The sequence below is a fragment of the Calliphora vicina genome, chromosome 1 (assembly GCF_958450345.1).
Source record: "Calliphora vicina chromosome 1, idCalVici1.1, whole genome shotgun sequence".
In the NCBI taxonomy this organism is placed as follows: domain Eukaryota; kingdom Metazoa; phylum Arthropoda; class Insecta; order Diptera; family Calliphoridae; genus Calliphora; species Calliphora vicina.
Window position 1 is genome coordinate 112735526 of NC_088780.1, and position 20837 is coordinate 112756362.

General features: G+C 30.0%; 14 non-coding genes across 14 annotated transcripts; 1 reads left to right on the plus strand and 13 right to left on the minus strand.

Annotated features, from left to right (window-relative positions):
• Positions 1-7401: 7401 nt before the first annotated feature.
• Positions 7402-7474, minus strand: TRNAF-GAA (transfer RNA phenylalanine (anticodon GAA)). The gene has a single exon. It is a non-coding gene; the product is annotated as a tRNA-Phe (tRNA).
• Positions 7475-7788: 314 nt separating this feature from the next.
• TRNAF-GAA (transfer RNA phenylalanine (anticodon GAA)) lies at positions 7789-7861 on the minus strand. Its single transcript has one exon. It is a non-coding gene; the product is annotated as a tRNA-Phe (tRNA).
• Positions 7862-8379: 518 nt separating this feature from the next.
• On the minus strand, positions 8380-8452 carry TRNAF-GAA (transfer RNA phenylalanine (anticodon GAA)). Its single transcript has one exon. It is a non-coding gene; the product is annotated as a tRNA-Phe (tRNA).
• Positions 8453-8846: 394 nt separating this feature from the next.
• Positions 8847-8919, minus strand: TRNAF-GAA (transfer RNA phenylalanine (anticodon GAA)). The gene has a single exon. It is a non-coding gene; the product is annotated as a tRNA-Phe (tRNA).
• Positions 8920-10128: 1209 nt separating this feature from the next.
• On the minus strand, positions 10129-10201 carry TRNAF-GAA (transfer RNA phenylalanine (anticodon GAA)). The gene has a single exon. It is a non-coding gene; the product is annotated as a tRNA-Phe (tRNA).
• A 102-nt stretch (positions 10202-10303) lies between these two features.
• TRNAF-GAA (transfer RNA phenylalanine (anticodon GAA)) lies at positions 10304-10376 on the minus strand. The gene has a single exon. It is a non-coding gene; the product is annotated as a tRNA-Phe (tRNA).
• A 1508-nt stretch (positions 10377-11884) lies between these two features.
• Positions 11885-11957, minus strand: TRNAF-GAA (transfer RNA phenylalanine (anticodon GAA)). Its single transcript has one exon. It is a non-coding gene; the product is annotated as a tRNA-Phe (tRNA).
• Positions 11958-12410: 453 nt separating this feature from the next.
• Positions 12411-12483, plus strand: TRNAF-GAA (transfer RNA phenylalanine (anticodon GAA)). Its single transcript has one exon. It is a non-coding gene; the product is annotated as a tRNA-Phe (tRNA).
• A 1213-nt stretch (positions 12484-13696) lies between these two features.
• TRNAF-GAA (transfer RNA phenylalanine (anticodon GAA)) lies at positions 13697-13769 on the minus strand. The gene has a single exon. It is a non-coding gene; the product is annotated as a tRNA-Phe (tRNA).
• A 466-nt stretch (positions 13770-14235) lies between these two features.
• Positions 14236-14308, minus strand: TRNAF-GAA (transfer RNA phenylalanine (anticodon GAA)). The gene has a single exon. It is a non-coding gene; the product is annotated as a tRNA-Phe (tRNA).
• A 3667-nt stretch (positions 14309-17975) lies between these two features.
• Positions 17976-18048, minus strand: TRNAF-GAA (transfer RNA phenylalanine (anticodon GAA)). Its single transcript has one exon. It is a non-coding gene; the product is annotated as a tRNA-Phe (tRNA).
• Positions 18049-19909: 1861 nt separating this feature from the next.
• Positions 19910-19982, minus strand: TRNAF-GAA (transfer RNA phenylalanine (anticodon GAA)). Its single transcript has one exon. It is a non-coding gene; the product is annotated as a tRNA-Phe (tRNA).
• A 302-nt stretch (positions 19983-20284) lies between these two features.
• TRNAF-GAA (transfer RNA phenylalanine (anticodon GAA)) lies at positions 20285-20357 on the minus strand. The gene has a single exon. It is a non-coding gene; the product is annotated as a tRNA-Phe (tRNA).
• Positions 20358-20755: 398 nt separating this feature from the next.
• Positions 20756-20828, minus strand: TRNAF-GAA (transfer RNA phenylalanine (anticodon GAA)). The gene has a single exon. It is a non-coding gene; the product is annotated as a tRNA-Phe (tRNA).
• Positions 20829-20837: the final 9 nt, after the last annotated feature.

The window sequence follows — 20837 nt, forward strand, 5'->3', positions numbered from 1 at the left end:
AATACGCGAAAAAAACTTTTTTTTGGCTTTCCTGAAAAGTTGTGTTTTGTAAAATAGAGGGTTTTGAATATAGGCCCTCGATGTTTTGTAAATTAAATCTTATTATTACAAATATACTATGTCGCATATCTTTGCAATTGGAAAAAAAGTTATAACGCGAATTTGGTTCAATATTTTTTGACCGATACTGTATATTCCTATACAACCACTCGCATTAATTTACTACCCCTACTTCAAGTACAAGGTTTTGTTTATTCTTCTTGTAGGTCGTCTTTGTCTGCTTTCCGGTGAGTGTGTGTCTAGCGCTCTGTCTGTCCGCCTAAATGTCTGCTGTGTCATAAACTATAACTATAACTAGTTACTAAAACTATAATAGTGTTTCAAAACTAATATATTACCATAACTAAGTATTAGGGAAACAGAAATTTTAGTTGGTTTCATGCAACTATCATAAAACTATCAAATATTTTCTAATACAACACATACCACAAAATCAGCAACAAAAAAGAAGGTTGTCTCCATACAAATACAATAACTACATGCACATATCTATGTTAAGACAGACATACATATTTGTGTGTACACAACAACGTTATTTTTTACATGGTGGAGAATATTATTATTATTTTACTATTTTATTTTTTTTTTATCTTCCCCCTCCTCCCTTTCTACATCACATATGTACAATATACATATGTATACGTTCATATATGTATATAAAACTAAATAGAATTATTATACATATGGAAATATCCATTCAAAAGTGAAAGTACTGTGCGCGCGTTTATATTACGGGGGTATTTATTTCTCCATATATCCACACATGGGACACTCAGATGTCTTGGTCATATACATATATACATTAGAGTGACAATCAGTTGAATGGAATATTGCCTAAAAGTTAAGTGCTGAAAATTTGGGCCAAATCGGACAACGCATCGAGGTCAAAGTTCAGATATATGCAAAATTTTACTATTTATATGGAATAAATAGATGAAACTCGTTAAATTTCTGCATTGTTTTCTAGAAATATGCAGATTTATTTATATTAATGAATATTACATTAAAAAAAAAAAATATTAGAAATTAACCCTGTATCTCCTTTGGGTCAAAATGACCCAAAAACTGTATTATCGCCAAAATACGGAAAAAAATGCAAATTTTTCAGTTTTTGTAAAAATTTTGCTACTAAATAAATACTTTTGCAATTGAATGCAAAATAATCGAAATGTGTACGTAATTATCGTTGTAATGAGATATAAATGACAAAATTTGGATAAAAAATGTTAAAGTTAGACCATTAACGTGTCTTAGGCCACTGGAACAAGAAATTTACGAAAAAAATTAACATATTTCGAGAAAAATTAAAATAAAAGCAAATTTTTATTTAAAATATATCCGTATTTACTTGTGTATGAGTTTTTGTCTTCGTAGGATACCGTTAACCTATTCGCAGGTATAACCAAAAAAAAATATTTTTTTTAACGGCCGTTTCGAATCTCCAATTTCAAATTTTTAAATATTTTGTTAAACAAATTTCAGAATTTTTTGATCATAACATTGGGATTTATTGAGATCATAATAGGGAATAAAAATATGAAAAAATTATGTCAATACCTCTTACAGTTTTTCCGTACCTGCGATTTAAATTTTGCGATTTTCAAGAAATACTCATTTTTTGTCCATATTTTGGCGAATGAGCCCAATTTCCTTACTGTTATAAATTTTAAATAAAACCTATTCATAATATTATAGTCCTGGTAATTTTAAATATGGTCTGAAAGTTTTACTAAAATCGGAAAACGTTAACCTTTAAATCGTGAAGGTCAAAGGTCAAATTTTTCAATATTTGGAATTTATAATGAAAAGATAGCCTTAGCAGAACTTGGGGTCCTAATGACCCTCAACTTTTAAAATCACGAAAAACACAGCCATTTTGACCCCAAGTGCTCTTAAAGGTTAAAATCTATTTTTGCACTGTTGTTTTAAATGTTAGACCCCAATGTAGATGATGTGGGAATCAACTAAATTGTCCTTTAAATCAGCGTGAAAAAAAGATTAAGGAGGATTTTACAAACCATTTAAAAACAAAATTAGTTAAGAGTTTTAGTCTAACATAGTGTTTAGCTGGCATTTATATTTTGCTGCACTGTATTTTTAATCTGATTTATGAATAAAAAAAAACTCGCATAAAAATAGACAATCAGCTGCAATTTTATTTTTCATACTCCAAACAGCTCGTGCTATTTTTTATGCCACAAAAACTATAAAAATTAACAAAGAAAAAACATGTTACACTGCTGACACGATTCACATGCCATATGACAGCATTAATCCTCCTGAATTCAAAACTATCAAAATAATATGAGTTTTTATAAATAATGAATGAATATTCTAAATATTTTTAAATGGCTACAATTTGAATTCACTAAGTACTTAATCGGCATAATGAAATCAAGAGTTTTCCTTAAAAAAAACCCACAAAATCTTTAAAAAAACAAGCTGACACGCCTTTCTTCCGCTGTTTTTTTTTTTTTTTGATTGATATGAAGATTTTTTATGTAGCTTCTAATCTTTTAAATTATAAAAAAATGTAAGGGAATACCTTACGCTCTCAAAGGCCTTTTTCACTTTTTAACAATCAATGAAAGTGAAAATATGTGGCAGACTCCTGCTTTTTTTACTAATCTTTACGTATTTAGGCACCCTTAAATGATTGTTCAACATCTTGTGTAACATCAGTTGGAGTGTCTTAGACAAAACAAAACACAAACCAAAAATTGAATGAAAAAAATCTTAAAAAATTAATGAATGAAATATAACGCATGCCACAAGATGTTGAAAGTGAAAGGATCTTGTTCATTAATTTTTATAGAGTTTTGTTTTTTTTTTTTGGTTTTAGATTCTTTTGTTCAGTTTCATTTGACTGAATTTTTTCTTTATTGAGGTTTAACTTTTTTATGCATATGGTGATATTATCGCGTAAATGTTTTTTGTTTATTATTTAAAAAAAATTAAGATCATTTCTTTCGTAACTACTGAAAGTGAGGGTGCCTTATTTTTTTGCGCATATGCATGATTTTTTTAAGGACTTCCTTGTTTTGTGTTAATGTGGTGGCATGTGGTTGTTTTTTCTTGGTATTTTGTCCCCCACAGAATGTTTTGGTTACCCTCAGTAAACAAAAAGGAAGAAAACTAGGAGGACATGTTAATGGTATCTTTTGTATTGTCTATTCTGTTGGTTTTTTATTATTTAAAAACTGAAAGATTCAGCTTGTTTGATTTTCGTTTTGCAAAGGAGGTCCTTTTTAAAAGCCGGATGTTTTATAACTTAATGTTTAAGTTAAATCAACATTTAGTCAAATTTAAAAGAAAATATGTTTTGGAATGGATCAAAAAAATTGTTCGTTAAAGATCCTTAAATAAGTTTTAAAAGGAAGTCTGTTAGTTTTCCAGTTGCCAATTGTGGGATGGTTCTATTGGTTTGTAGATCAAAAGGTTTTCAAGAGATGCTATCACTAATATGTCTATATTTCTTATGAAATATTTGAATTTTTATTATTCTGAATTACATATGTATATTTTTGTTCATAGTTTAGATACGGTTGGTTTTCAGAGTCAAGTCCAACTCAATCAAATCTATTTGTTCATTGTGATACCACAATATAGCTTCAATTATTGGACCGATAGGACAGGCAGTCGAATACAACAGATCCAATGAATATCAATAATTTCCTCGCTAACGCATGATAGAGACAAAACTAAGAAGTATTGAAATTCCTACTCCACAAAAATCATTGTATTCAATATTCAGTCACTGCACATGCGATTTTAAGTTCCCACAGTCCGATATGACCAAAGTTGCTTGGCTATTCACCAATCCCATCTAATTTTCGCCACACGATCGTGCAGGCATCTATGAAAACTGTAACTCCTCTTTTGCTATCATGACTATCATTTCGCCAAGCATCCATTGTGAAACATTGAATGTCTCCAGATGCGTCCAGTTCATTACGAAGTATATGTCGTAGACTTGTAGAATTGCCGAATGTTGTATGATTAATAAAGACCCGAGGGTGTAGTGCAAAATTTGGTAACACATACCAAGCTGGTGCTTGTGTAGCATTCTCAAATATGTAGATTCTGCAGTGTAAACATAGTGGACGATCTTTTTAGCCCCTCGAACTGTTTTCAATATCAGTATGATGTTATGATTGATCTCGGTGTTGATCAAAAGCATTGTTCAGAAATCAGGTATCTTTTAAATACTGTTTTTATACATATTTACGATATGTATGTTCGTCTGTATGTTGAAATCTACTTTCCTAAGCCCCCAAATACATGATTGATACATCATTATATCCCCTATAGTCCAACTTAGGAAGCTGTTTAAAATCGACCAACAGATGGCTGAGATATAAGCAAAAACCTCGATTCTTTCATATAATTTTGTCATAAAGTTTTGTTCAACAATTTTTTGTTTTTTCCATAAAAATTTATTTTATACAATTTTTTTTTTCGTCGATATTTTTATACCCTTCACCTACGTGAGAAGGGTATATATAAGTTTGTCATTCCGTTTGTAATTTCCACAATATAATTTTCCGACCCTATAAAGTATATATATTCCGGATCTTTATATATAGCGAAGTCGATTAAGCCATGTCCGTCTGTCTGTTGAAATCAATTTTCTGAAGACCCCAGATATCTTCAGGATACAAATCTTCAATAATTCTGTCAAACATGCTTTCGAGAAGTTTCCTATTTAAATCAGCCAAAGCGGTCCACAAATGGCTGAGATATGAGGAAAATACCAGGACAACCTCGATTTTAAACCTATATCTGGATATACATATATATACACTAAGACATTAATATAGACAATATGGATATCTAATATATATTTCAAAGACCTTTGCAACTACGTATATATGACCATAGTATGTTGGACCTGCAATGGTTTAAAATCGGAAAAAATATTTTTAAAATTTTTTAAAATTTAAAAAATTTTTCCAAAAAATGAAAGAAAAAAAAACACTTTAGAAAAAAAAATAAATTTTGTTTACCTAAAAATATTTAAAATTTTTATTTTAAAGTATGATTTGGTGAAGGGTATATAAGATTCGACACAGCCGAATATAGCTCTCTTACTTGTTTTATTTTATATAAGATTTGGTGAAGTGTATATGCGACCGAATATAGCACTCTTACTTGTTTTTATTGAATCATAAAGTACACAGGTTATGGTTACGTTTGGAATATAACATCGAGAAAACTTTTAAAAAGAAATTCAAAAGTGGTTAAATCGCACGATCAAGGCGGCCAATTCTGATCCACATCAATCTAATCCAATTTTGGCAAAACTGGCTTGACCAGTTTCATTATATAATAAGTGTGGTCCAATAATGCATCCAATCCTAATGAATTATTGGTCCACACATACAGCATGTGGATTCTCTGAACACCAAATTCCGGTATATTGACGATTTACTTCATCGTTTAAGATGATTTTTGTCGAACTGTGGCCACGAATCTTTCATTATTTTTGAAATATTTTGCCTTTTTTCTTTCCTGCAATGTCGAATGTTTACTATCCCAGCAAAAACTTTACTTACTTAGTAAGCCAGCAAGTAATATTGCAGCCAAGGCATAACTACTTATTATTTGACTGAAACAATACTTACCATTGTTCGAGATTTTTAAAAAATTCATGGGTCAGGCTTACAAATGTACTTACAATAGTAGCTAAAAAAACAAGTAAGAAAGTATGGTCGGTCAAGCCCGACCATATAATACCCTACACTAAGTAAAGAGCAAAAACCTTTTTCTTTTAAAATTTCAATAATTTATATTTTTGAGTGATTTTCGGAAGTGGGCCTTATATGGGGGCTATGATCAATTATGGGCCGACCATCATGAAATTAGGTCGTGTAATTTATGTCTATATGAAAGTTTACTATGTTGAATCTTGTGAGTATACCAACATTTTTAAGTGATTTAAGCACGTTAAAGTGATTTTCGGAAGCGGGTCTATATGGGAGCTATGACTAATTATGGACCGATCGTAACAAAATTTGGTGACATGAATTTTGTATATATAAAACTTATTTGGAGCGCAATTTGTGGAGATACATTAATAAATTAAACATTTATGACCGATAAAGTCCAATTTTGGAAGGACATTTGTATGGGGGCTAGGTGAAATAATGGATCGATTTCAGCTAGTTTCAATAGGCTTGGTTGGGCTGAAAAAATAATATACAGCCAGCCAACCAGACGGACGGACGGAAGTGATGACCAGAAAGTGATTCTAAGTCGATCGGTATACTTTAAGGTGGGTGTTAGACTAATATTTTTGGGCGTTACAAACATCAGCACAAACGCATAATACCCTCCCCACTATGGTGGTGTAGGGTATAAAAACACAAAAAATATTGCCTTGTATGGGAATCAAACACAAATCAAATCACATTATTTGCTTGCGTTTGATAGTCAAACTGCAAACTCACTGCTCCATGTACGAGTTATTTTATTGTAAGTTAACAAAAGTTTTAACATCAATATATAAATGAATATGATATGAACAAAAAAATTAATGGCTTTGACAGGTGGCGAACCACTAACCTCCCGTTTTCCAGTCAAACACACTAGATAGCTGTGCTAAATGCAAAAGTTCATTACCAATCTGTATAAAAATAAGTACTTATTCTAGTAAATAAAATACTGTGCTGGGTAACCACCACTCATTACAAAATAATGCATGAAATAACTAGTTGTCATTGCAATAACTAGTTGTCATTGTTTTTGTCAAAACTTTACTGCACAAATTCAAAATTCCGTAAATTTTGGGCGACTTTTTCATCATCTTTAAGAAATCTAATTAAGTTTTGTTGAGATTTATGGTAAGACCACGTTCCCCAGTCAATGTAGAACATCCGTAATAGAGGATAGTTGCAAAAGGAATATCATGAGCCTATATGACAGCCATGGCGCTATAGGAATTTTTACATTATATTCAGACGCCCCATGTGGTGTCCATATATTGTTGAACGCATCCTGATGTTGAAAAAGCTACAACTCTTTCTGAGCTGCCTGAATTAATCTATCTGATGCGGAGGTAACAGATTTATACCAATAGTTTTTCAGTATTTTCAGAAGAAAATTCTGTAAATGGACGGCTCTATTAAAATTGTGCTTCTTATAACCAAACTGTCAGAAAATCGGAAAGACCATTTACACAATTTTCTTCTGAAAAAACTGGAAAACTCTGGATTAAAAAAAACACAATTTCAAGAGAGCCGTTGTTGAAAAGTGTAAGTTTACAAAATTTTTATTAAACTTATAAATCATTAACTATTAACTTTAAAAATAAAAACGTTTTCTTTACAAGAAAAAATATTTTGCCGAAACCCGGGATCGAACCGGGGACCTTTAGATCTTCAGTCTAACGCTCTCCCAACTGAGCTATTTCGGCACATAACGGTTAATCAAATCCAACAGTCTATTTTTATAGCAGCTCGTACTCACACAAACAGTAATTCTAATAATAAAATCATTGTGTATTTTTAGCGATAAGATTTATACTGTTTATGGTTTTGAATAATTTACTTATTTATACTATTACACAAACACCAAAAGTGGTCGTTGATGTATTCTTTTTGTCACACAAATAAAATTTAAATAAATGAATTTGGTTTTAGTAATCAAACTGCATTCTTTTTTTATATTTTCCCATATTTATAATTCTATTAATTTGTGTTTTTTACAAACTAAATTAAAAAAAATGTATGCCGAAACCCGGGATCGAACCGGGGACCTTTAGATCTTCAGTCTAACGCTCTCCCAACTGAGCTATTTCGGCAGATTCTTATTAGTGTACTTAAAAGTAGTTATAAACATCATGTATATATATTAACTAAACATATTCCGATCTAAAAGTTGGATTTGTTGAATCTACTTGGCGAGACAAGCAAATTTACATATTCCTAAGCAAATGTACCTATATAAAACTGTTGTCTTACTACAGTTTTGTAATGTTATAATACAAGGAAATATATACATATATATGTACAAGTTACCACTTAAATTTACTAAAATTTAATAATTCATTCCCTTATATTCGGTTATAACGTTGTTCATTTAATCCGTGTTTAAGTATAGAAACTTAAATTTTTTTTCATGCTCAAAAGTCTGTTAGAAATAAACGCGGAACAAACCGAGTTTTACTAGGCCAACTATTATAAACTCAACGACAGCCGTATCAACCGGAAGTTTTTTCGCCAGGGAAGAACTTTTCAAGACAGCAGACCAACAACAAAAGTGAACACTTTATTATAGGCGTATCTCGTTAAAGCTGTACAAAACGCAAAATATTTCATATGCCGAAACCCGGGATCGAACCGGGGACCTTTAGATCTTCAGTCTAACGCTCTCCCAACTGAGCTATTTCGGCAGATTCTTTAATTAATGCATAATGTGCTTTATTACCAACAAATATTTATAACATACAATAAAATATCGTAATACAATTAATTTGTATATACCCTTTACCATAAGTGTTATATTCGATATAGTCATGTCCGTCTGTATGTTGAAATCAACTTTTCGTAGCTCCCAAATAACTTACATACATGATTCATACATCATTACATTCACTGTAGTATCGGTTCACTCCCTATTTAAAATGAAGAAAATTGGCCCACAAATGGCTGAGATATAAACAAAAAACCATAACTAGCTTTATTGTTTACCTATGTTTAATATGTAATGAATGAAGACAAGACAGGACCTTTCCAATGACGTACATATTTAAAATTAGGAAAATTTTTAAACAAAAAATATTGTGTTGCCGAAACCCGGGATCGAACCGGGGACCTTTAGATCTTCAGTCTAACGCTCTCCCAACTGAGCTATTTCGGCATATAATAAAATCATATTTTAGTGGATTAAATTGATATTATATCATGAATTCCATAATACATCACAGAGAAAGTGACCTTGGGTCTTTCGATATTGATTATCAGGGAAACCGGAAATATGCTCTCTTAAAATTTAAAAAATATGCTCTTAAAAAACAAACTTTTACATAATTTTTAACCAAAAAATTATTTTTTAAATTGATATTTAAAAAAAATCAATACAATTCATTTCTAAATAGGTAAAGTAACATAAAATAAACAAAAATAACATAAACTAAAACAAGTATAACAAAAAATAAATACAACATAAAAACAATAAGCTATGAAAAGGCCTCGAGAGGTATTTTTTGATGATATTTTATATAAATATAAAGTCACTTCTTCAATTAAGGTTATTATGCAATAAATTACAAAATATTGACTTAAAAATCGTTGTCTATTGGATCTGAAAACATTTTTATTCATAGAAAATGTTCTTTCGACATCAACTGATGTTATAGGAGCAAATTTAAAAGACAATATTTCATTAACACTTAGAACTGTTAAGTATGAATTAGAACTAAAATTTGATATTTAGATGGCGCTATTATTAAAAAAGTGCTTATCTTATATTAAAAAAAGCAATCTATTTTTCAATTTTAAACAAAGGAAGTAAAAACCTGTAACGCAACAGCGAAAAATAAGTAAGACAAAATTTGTTTTTGATAGTCAAAATATGCTACTAAACAGTAAAATATGCTCTAAAAACGCAAAATATGACATAAATATGCTCTTAAAACAAATATATGCAAAAAAATGCATTTAAGGGTAAAATATGCAAAAATTTACACTAACAAATCGATGCCAAAATTCTTAAATAATTCTGAAACGTGTAAATATCTTATCCATGTGCTCATTATAAAGTCGTATTTTATTGATTTAAAATTCATTTGAAAAATAATTTAGTATAGTACATATTTAAAGTCACAGCCGAAGCAGATTTTCTTGATTTAAGCAAAATTTAAATCGTGTTCAAAATCGAGAGTCTTCGTAATTTAAAAGACTAAAAATGGTAGAGTCCACAGAATACCAAAAGGAATCTGTTCAACGATTGTGGTCAAAATCGGCAGACCCAAGGTCTAAAACCTTTTTTAATGGAATTCATGATGGTACATTTATTTCTCACTCCTTTCCATATTTATATAAACTAATACTACAAAAAAAATAATTTTGCCGAAACCCGGGATCGAACCGGGGACCTTTAGATCTTCAGTCTAACGCTCTCCCAACTGAGCTATTTCGGCACATTGATAACCCCTTATTAATTCAAAATCTTATATTAATTATGTTTTAAATTTAATATAACAAAAAAAAAATAATTTTTGATTTAAAAAAATATTTCGTGATGCCGAAACCCGGGATCGAACCGGGGACCTTTAGATCTTCAGTCTAACGCTCTCCCAACTGAGCTATTTCGGCATATATTTTTAGAATAAATTTGAACCAGTTATAAATATAATTTAAGTTTATACACTACGATTTTTATGTATGTACTATAACTGGAAATCATGAATTTTAATAAAAAATTTGATATCGAATGGTTTGATTTTTTCAATACTTAAAGCCGAATTAAATTACATACTTCTATTCATTAAAAATTTATATATAGAACTAAAACTACGAGGGTATATTTCCATGACTCGAGCCAAAAAAAAACCTAAAGGAAACAATCCAACTAAATATGTATTTATGTCTTTCTCATTCCAAATAAAACCTACTTGATGGAAATTCTAACATTTTCATAAACCACATGCTCTTAATTCTTTTAATTAAAACATACCGTCATCCGTTTCTGCAATTTACTCACGTGTCAGTGGCAAATCTGGTCAACTGTCAACTATAATCCCATACAAATTTAAATAGATGACACGAAACACATGGCCAATATTAATGGGTCTTAACGCAAAATGACCATTTAAGCATTCAAACAAATGGCCAATACAAAGCAAAACTCCTACAAATACACAATACAAGTAATAATCAATTCCAGCAGACAGAGAATGGACAAGAAAAGGTAAATTCAAATCGATCGTGTGTGCGTATATCTAATAATGCCAATGTTGTGGTGATGATGGTGCTGACATATTTTCATAATGCATGAGTATGTTGCACATTTTCTAAATTATACGCAAACAATGCAAACTAAAATACTAAATTATGCATAAAAAAAAACTATGTTTCGTATCGAAACACATGAAGAATAGCCAATTCAAATGGGAACATCAATGAATAGATATATATATGAATGTTTGACAGACAGACAGACAGTCAGACGGACGTAAATACTGTAGGTTTTCGTTGATTGCTTGCCAGACATCAAAACAGAGAGAGGTATAAAGAAAAGACACGGCAATTCATAAAATGCATTTTGAAGACCATGCGACCGACCAAAACGTTTAATCAACCATTCATACAAATTACAATTGTTCAGCTATGTAGCTACTGACATTTGTCCACGTTAATACCTTTATTGTTGTCATCTTAACAGCAATATCCGTTGTTGTAAATTGTTGTTTGTCCCATTGAACTATTTATCTCCATTGTTCTTCGAGTCTCCTTTGGCCAGCAGGTAAAATAATGGCATTTCAATTATAGGGCTCAACGTAGCGTATGTTTTTAATTTGCCTTCTTCAAATTCAAGGTGTGCACTGTCCAAGCGCCCTTCTTAAAGTTTTTATTTAATTAAATACCTTGCTATGCCAATCTGTATGAATTAAAGAATAATCTCCTAAAGGTGCGAAAGGATTATACGGCAGTCCATCATGAAATTGTGGTCAGTAGCAGAGATTATTGTTATATTGTAAATACATACATATTTCTATTAAACTGTATGTACATCAAGGTGTTTTATTTGAAAACTTCTTAGGCAAATTTCTGCACAATTTCTTAATTTGTTAATGAGTGCATTGCTAATTAAGAAGATTATATGCCGAAACCCGGGATTGAACCGGGGACCTTTAGATCTTCAGTCTAACGCTCTCCCAACTGAGCTATTTCGGCTGATAAACTAAGTGTTCGGGGAATTCCGCAATTTTTAAGTCAATACCCAGGGATATACTGGACTAAATTGCTAGAGTAGTATTTTATAGTAATATATATTCGGTCTTGTCGATATGCATTAAAGTTGACATTAAAAACCGGTTTTTGGCCAAATCCCGTTTTTTGTGGCCTATTTATTTATCGGACGATTTGACTCAATTTATGAGACATTTTTAAGCGGGACCAAATATGATATATTGATGTTTGATATTAATATATTTATAATTTGAGAGTTTAAAATCTTATCGAATATTTGTTTCTTAAAACATAAATTTATTTAAAGAAATTATTGAAAAGTTCAGGTAGGAATATAGATACTATATCCAAAAGGATTGCAAGTTATGCACTTTCCATGCAATAATGCATTTTCTTTAAAATGTTGCAAGTTTAAAATCCTTGTTCAGCTAATTATAAGCCGAAATAGCTCAGTTGGGAGAGCGTTAGACTGAAGATCTAAAGGTCCCCGGTTCAATCCCGGGTTTCGGCAATAACTAACTTTTATGCTCTTCAAATACTTATGAAACAATACGATTATTCTAAATTGCAATCAAGCGAAATTCTAGTTTTCCAGCTAATATGATCTTGAGCTTTAATTATATAATATACTGAGGAACGGTCAAAACCTAAATATCATATGCACTTGACTCGTTTCTTAGTAAAATTATTTCTCAAAAGTTAACAATCAATCTGGCAAATTAATGCAATCTTATTATACTTTGTTTTTCTATGTAAATCTATACTTATTATATGCGGTTAATTGCTAACATCCTTATCAATAATATGACATTTTGAATGAAGCTTGTGTTTGTCAAACTATTGGATGTATGACTTAAAAATGCGAGATCTTTTAAATTTTGTAGCTTTTATTTTGAAGCATTTGTACAATATAAATTTATTCAAAGAATTTGCCATTGTTAGCTATGACCTTCTCCCATCTTTCTGACAACATATGGATTCAACTTTTGAGGCCAAGAACGAATTGAACCAATTTCGTATATACTCCAAATTTTTACATATCAAATATACGAGAAAACATGAAAAAAACACTCTCACACAAAAAATAATGGACTTTTTTGAAAACTGATAAAACTATATGAAAGATTATAGAACGGCGCATATTTTGTATTACTCAGTTCAAAAAACACGGATTTTGAGTTATGATGTTGTTGCAGCAAATTCGATATGTTTACAAAAAATAATGAATACCTTATTTGACGTTTTTTTATGTTTTTGTACACAAAATCCGTTGTTGTATTTTCAATTTAAAATTAAAATAGAAATTATTCGGTTAATCAAATATAATTTAAATTCCTTTTAAAGTATTTTTTCTTTAGTTTTAAAAACTAGACTCTAAAAATATTATATTGCGTCAAAAAAAGAATAAGTAAAAGAGTTTACGCCAAATTGCATTTTCCTGCTGAAAAAAAAAATAACTCAAAAATCTTAGAGAAGAAATTGCCAATATACTTCATGAATTCCATACAAATTTCTTGCACCTGTTCTGAAATAGTATAGAAAATGTAATATAAAACGTTGATAATTGCAATTATTAGGAATTATTTATATTCTTTTAATGAATTTATTTATTTATATGTATATGTACATTGTACATATTTATTTTAACTCCTATTTTAAAATTTCAAATTATTGCGTTAAATAAATGTATTTTCATAACAATGAATATAATAAAAGCATATTTTTGCCGAAACCCGGGATTGAACCGGGGACCTTTAGATCTTCAGTCTAACGCTCTCCCAACTGAGCTATTTCGGCTTATAATCAGCTAAACAAGGGACTTCAAACTTGCGACATTTGGGTAAAAATTGTTGATTAAAAATTATGAAAACATACCTACATATGTAGTTTTGCTTTTCACCTGAATGCTAAATTCAATTTAATAAATTCAGGTTTAAAAAGTTCAAATTCGATAAGGATTTGCGTAATTGCCATTAAACGTTAATAAAAATATAGAAATAGTCATTCGTAGCTGCCTCATGCTGTACTTATGAGAAACAATTTTGCAGGTGAATGTATAGCAAACTCAGAAAGTTTGTTTTCTCTCATCCTTACACTTAATTCAAGTTTTGAATTTCAAGATCATATCATGGTCTATCATTTTCCAGAAACCGGGAATTCCAATTTCGTATCATGAATTAGTGTGTTGTTAAATGCATTATTATAACAAATACTATCTAATAATGTTTTTTTATGGATTATGAAATGCATAAAAGTGGATTTTTGCCGAAACCCGGGATTGAACCGGGGACCTTTAGATCTTCAGTCTAACGCTCTCCCAACTGAGCTATTTCGGCTTATAACTAACTCAACAAAGGACATCAATCTAGCGACATTTTAAAGAAAATTTAAATTTGCGATTTTATACCTACAAAACGTAAAATTTGCGATAAGGATTAGAGTAATTGTCTTTCTCACCATAAACATGAACTTTTTTACCATATAAATGTATGTATTAGGCTTAATTTAAACAAACATTGTATTCAGATCACAATAGTGTAATTAGTTTGTTAAAATTCCAACGCCTTCTGCTGCATATCTGCTACTAAAACCAAAAATATGCATTATTTCACACTTTTAGAATTCACCACGAATGCATTGTAAAAATTTATTACAGCTGTGAAAAATGTCATAAAGATATGTGTTCTATTACTACCTTTTAAGATGTTGTGTTGTCTTAAATTTTCATATTGCAATTTTTAAGACGCTATATTTATAAAACCATGAAAGGTAAACATCCATAAAATGGTCAGTATATAATTTGTATAAGGTGCATTAATTGTGCGACGAAAAAATCTTACTTGTTTGGAAAATATTATCGCTTAACACTTAAACTGGACTTTCTCTCAATAAAAATGGTTTTGTTGGATTAAAAGTAGTATGTAGACCAATAAGACACCGCCATAATCCACGGTATATTGGTTAGTTCTGATGTTTGTACCGTGCTGCTCAGGATCACTTTCTGAGTCTATTAAGCGATGTCTGTCCGTCCATGTAAATTTATAATCAAACTACAGGTCGCAATTTTAAAGATAATTTGGCATAAGCTTTTATATTGCCCCAAGGACTAAGCTTATTGAATTTGGTTAGAATCCGTCCATTATTTCTCCTAACCAACATACAACTGCCCTATCTAAAAATAGTTAAGCTCTCATAAATATATATTTTTAATAATATGGTATCTCGATTTTAGTAAAAGTGTCATAATCCTTAGGCATGCCACATAGTGCTTACGAAAAAAGAGAGAATAAAACTACCTAGTTTTTTTATCATGATTAAAATAAAAAAAGCTTCTCAAATTACATATGGGCAATTCCATGTCATCGTACGTCACATTTTTAAGCCTATAGTGGGAATAGATTTTGCAAAAATAAGAGTATCTGATAAATTTGTTCCATTTTAAAAAAATAATAAGTTCTTTCGAAACAGTTCAATATCGAGCGAACTAAGGGTATATCGTACGTGACATAAAATGGAAGTAATTTGTAGGTACATGTAGAAAAGAGAGGCGTTATGTTTTCTTTTAATTTCTTACACTAAAACAATTATTTTTCCTTTATTCATATTTAAATAAAAACAATCTTTGGATGATTCTATAATAATTAAAATTTAATATCGTACTACGTGACAGATTTTTCTCTTATAGTAAAACAATATATGAATACAAAAACTAAAAAAATAAATAGAAAATATATATTAGGTTTCAATAAACAAGTTGATAATAGAAAAAAACAATCATAGTCAAATTCATTTCATATTACATGCTAATTGGGAGCATAGTTTTCGCAGCCATCTTAGAGTAAAACATACGAATTAAATTAAAAAATTAAATATCAGTCAGTTTAAACTATTATTTTTGCCATTAAAATGTTGTAATAAGCTCTAAATACTTTCACATAGTAACATTTTAGTGTTTTCTCCTATTCAAAACATCTTGAAAAAAAGTTTCAAGGGTTTTTGTTTTTTCAGTCGTGGTTGTCATTCTCGATTCTTTTCTTTTTCAAACTTTGTAAGTATATTAGTCAAGTTTAGTTTTGTTTAAAAAAATGTATATGCAGTTTTGTTTATCAGACATACAGCATAAGAAAAAACATAATCATTCCTATTTTCATTTATATTTTAATACATTATATGACTAACAATGTAAAGAGTCAATATTTTAGAGGCACATCTTTATATTTTTTGTTAAAAAACTATCTTATATTAATATTTTGTTGTTCTACCTTTGTTTTTCACAACTTCATTGCATCTGCGGAACATGGAATCAACCAATTTCTGTGCAAACGTCCTTGTCAATGTCAAATCACTCTTCCTGTATTTGTTCCCATAATTCGTCCTCATTTTTCGGACTGAAACCCTCTAGCTTCTTCTTGAGCACTCCCCAAAGGTATTCCATTAGGTTAAGATCTGGTGACTGCGAAGGCCATTCCATAAGAGGTACTTTGTTGACAGCAAACCAGTATTTTGCAAATTTTGAGGAGTGCATCTGACCATTGTCCTGCAGAAACTCCCATCTGAAGGGCATCTCTTCCTCAGAAAATGGAAGAATTATGATTTGCAATATATTTACGTAGTCCAGGGTGCATATTTTCTTCTTAAGCCAATATATTGGACCGACACCAGAACAGGAGAAACACCCCCATATCATGATGGATCCACCGCCTTGTTTTACGGTCATCTTGGTGTATTTTGGATCATAAGCCTTGTTGCCTGGGCGCCTAACATAATGTTTCCCATCGGACCCAAACAAATTTATCTTTGTTTCGTATGACCACAGCCCAAAAAGACCGTAAACACCCTATATCATGATGGCGGTGGATCCATCATGATATGGGGGTGTTTAGTAAATTTAATACTATTATTTACAGTGTAAATAAACAAATGTAAACATATCGAACATAATTGAGAGTGGAGTAATGAAGAGTAGATCAAGAGAACTATTTATTATCTTCTTCCTTGATTGATTTGCCTAAAAATATCAACAACAACGTAGTAATTGACATTATCGTTATTTAATGATTTTCTTTTGTTCGTTTTAAACTTGATTAAGTAGTTGCAATTTTGTCTTCTGCTTAAACGGGTCGATTTAAATAAATTAGTGAAAATAAAAAATGATGATCAAATAGTTTATCAAATAAATTTAATTATGTGTAAATATAACAATAAAAAAGAAATTTGTAAATAATCCTACTTAGATATAAAAATATGTACTACATAGGTGTTGAATAAAATACTCAGTAAACACTTTGTTTAATAAAACAAAATAATTATAATTACTTTAAATTAAATCGTTAATTTAGTAAACATTTTGTTTATCGGCATAATATATAAAATTAATATAAGTATACAAATTTGTAAAAAAAATATTAAAAAACTTATCTATGAAGTGTGTATAAAGTAGTGCGGATGCAGTGGAAACGATTTTTTAAAAAAAAAAACATACCATAGATTTAAAATTTTTATATGATCTAAAAGTGAAATATTTAAAATAATAATAGTAAGTTTATTTAATTTTATAGGAATACTAATTTAAGTATAGAACAAATTAAAATACAGGCTTACATAATTAATTATTTACTGTTAATAACTCATTTGGTGTAGATTGTATTTTGTCTGTCGCAATGACTTTCACAGCATATAGCTTTTCCGGATAGTTATGTCCACAAACACTCCTTGATATAAATTAAATTTACGACTTTTTGATTCCTGAATAAACCCCTTAGGGAAGTTTGAATTTTTGTTTCCCTACTGGTTTTCTACATAGGTTTCAGTAGAGCCTTCTAAACTTTTCGTAAAAGACTCAGATTCGATTCAGAATACGCCTAAACTCATATCCTGGATCTCTGATCATGTACTGCTGCTTATAATATTGATATGTTTTAAGGTATCTAAGATTCAAACAAGAATTGCATTAATCTTTTCACCTTATTCATAATTCGAATACTTAAATAAAAAGTGTACATATGCCGAAACCCGGGATTGAACCGGGGACCTTTAGATCTTCAGTCTAACGCTCTCCCAACTGAGCTATTTCGGCTTATAATCAGCTAAACAAAGGAACTTAAAATTGCAATATTTTGAATAAATTTCGATAAAAAGTTTGCAATAAATTTAAGTTTTTTTCAACTGAATTCCTCTATCAGAAAAATCGACAAACCTACAGTATACAAACTGAAAATGGTCACCTATAAACATTTTTAGTGACTCTTGTTACGGTAAATGATATTTGAAACTTGCTTTCGATAATATTAAAAATGTATTCTTCAAATTTATTCAAAATTTAAAAAAATAATCTTTAGAGGATCCCAGTATTGAACTCGTCTGTTTAACGCCAACATTGCATTTAAGTTAAATTAATATGAAATTTGTTGTTGAAAATACATCTGAATGTTTATTGGAGGTAAACAAGTTTAAGGTACCATCCCCAATTAACAGCTTCTTCTTTTATGTGAAATTCTTATCAGTTTTCATTAAAAAAAATTGTATTATGGTCATCTATAAATATTTTTAGTGGCTCTTGTTACGATTTTCATCAAATATTTTGCTTCTTAGTTACTCATATGCAAATATAGCGGAATTATCTACTGAATCTTTAAGTGCGAAGCACACTCAAAGCGTTGACAAATGTATGCGAAAATCTTTTGTTTTTATGGGTGGAAACACTTCAAACAATAATATTAATGTAGATAATTTGGCACTTTCAATATTCTTAATAGCATCACTTTATATTATCGGCTATTGTTAACACAATTAAATTTGCATTGACTGGTTAATAGATTTATGTATCCTAAACTCAAATCTGTTATCAAAAACGGACTTATAATTTCCGTTTTCGCGTAAATAGCGATTATGTCTCAATAACATAGTTCTATTATTCTTTAAAATGGTATTAATTAAAGACATCATACATCATCATAAATTATGATTCATAATATGCATTTTATAAATACATATGTAAATTTATTTATAGGGTTCGGACAATTTTTTGAGTTAATATTTTGAACTAAATATTTATAATTTTTTTGTTAAAAATAAATGTGAACCTTTTTTTATTATACTATTAATTGGCAATTTTTATAACCACTTGTTGGACTTTTAAAAAAACAATTATAATCAAATATACACACAGTTACTAAATTTTACGTACGATTTACTTTTTGGGACTTTTTTTAAAAAACTATATATTTAAAAACACAAGGCCTGTCTCATTCATTCACTCACTCACTCATGACTGATGAGTCAGTGAATGAGTAAGTGAGTGAATGAATGAGCCAGGCCTTGTATTTTTAAATATATAGACTTTTAAAAAAAGGCCCAAAAAGTACATCGTACGTATACTTTAGTAACTGTGTGTATTTTCAGCTATATGGGGTACGGACAATTGTTTGAGTCAGGTTTACGGTTATAACGAATGGAATATGTCATGAATTTGAAATAACCGTGTTCAACTAACTCATTAAAAGTTAGTAGTTTTCTCCTTTCCTTCAAAGAAGTCTCTTGATTTACAAGACCATGGTTACAGGTGATCATGGTCACATTTCCCAGAAACCGGGAATATCACTTTATTTTAATTTTGCACAATCCAATTCATACATAAATCATTCAAAGTCCTTTTTCTCGAAACGACTTTTTTTGAATTATGACGTTGTTGCAGCAAATGAGCGATATGGAAATTAATATTGGGTCATTTAAATTCGTTTAACATTTCAATTTCTGCATTATAGAATAGAAGAATTGAGAAAGATGTTCAGACCTGAAATTATGTATAATAGTTGATTTAGAAAGTGCATTAGTTCAAGGTTCCTGTTCCTTATCGGAATTTAAATCGCATCATTTTTATATGATGTTACTTTTGTGTGAACCATATTTCATCAGTTATGATTAAAAAGTTCGATTTATGCCGAAACCCGGGATTGAACCGGGGACCTTTAGATCTTCAGTCTAACGCTCTCCCAACTGAGCTATTTCGGCTCACACATACAAATTAATAAAATATATACAAATTCAATCAAAATTCAAATAAAAATATATTTGAAACTAGCTTGCGATAAAATTAAAAATGTATTCTTGAAATGCATTAAAATTTTTAACACTGTCTTGTCTTTAGAGATCCCATTATTGTACAATCAACATGGCATTTAAGTTAAATTAATATGAACATGTTTTTGAAAATGATCAGGATGTTTATGGGAGGTGGAAAACAAGTTCAATTCCGAATTAACAGCTTATTTTAAGTGAAACTGTTATCAGTATTAATTAAAAAGTTTGTATTATGCCGAAACCCGGGATCGAACCGGGGACCTTTAGATCTTCAGTCTAACGCTCTCCCAACTGAGCTATTTCGGCACATATTTTGTATTTATGAAAATTCTTGTGATAAAGCAAATTATACATCGCAGTTTGTAACAAATTCAAAAGTTTTTTTTTGGAAAAAGGATCCTTATCATAGTTTCAGATTATGTTTTAATGTTTGGTATTTTTAATTTCTTACTAAATCCCTTACTAAAACAAGTGTATAATTTTTTTGCCATTGAGTTTAAAATTTTTGTGTTAGTAGACATCTGGAACAAAAGTAATATTTAAATTGATCTTTTGAACCACTTTGTGGAAGTAGAATTTCACCAAATTTTGACCACATGTAGAATCAGTTATGTAAATTCTTATTATGCAATGGTGTATATGAGGGGACGATATATAATTATAATTTTTTTTTTTTTAATTATATAATTTTTTCAAAAAGTAACTGCCGAAACCCGGGATCGAACCGGGGACCTTTAGATCTTCAGTCTAACGCTCTCCCAACTGAGCTATTTCGGCTCATACATC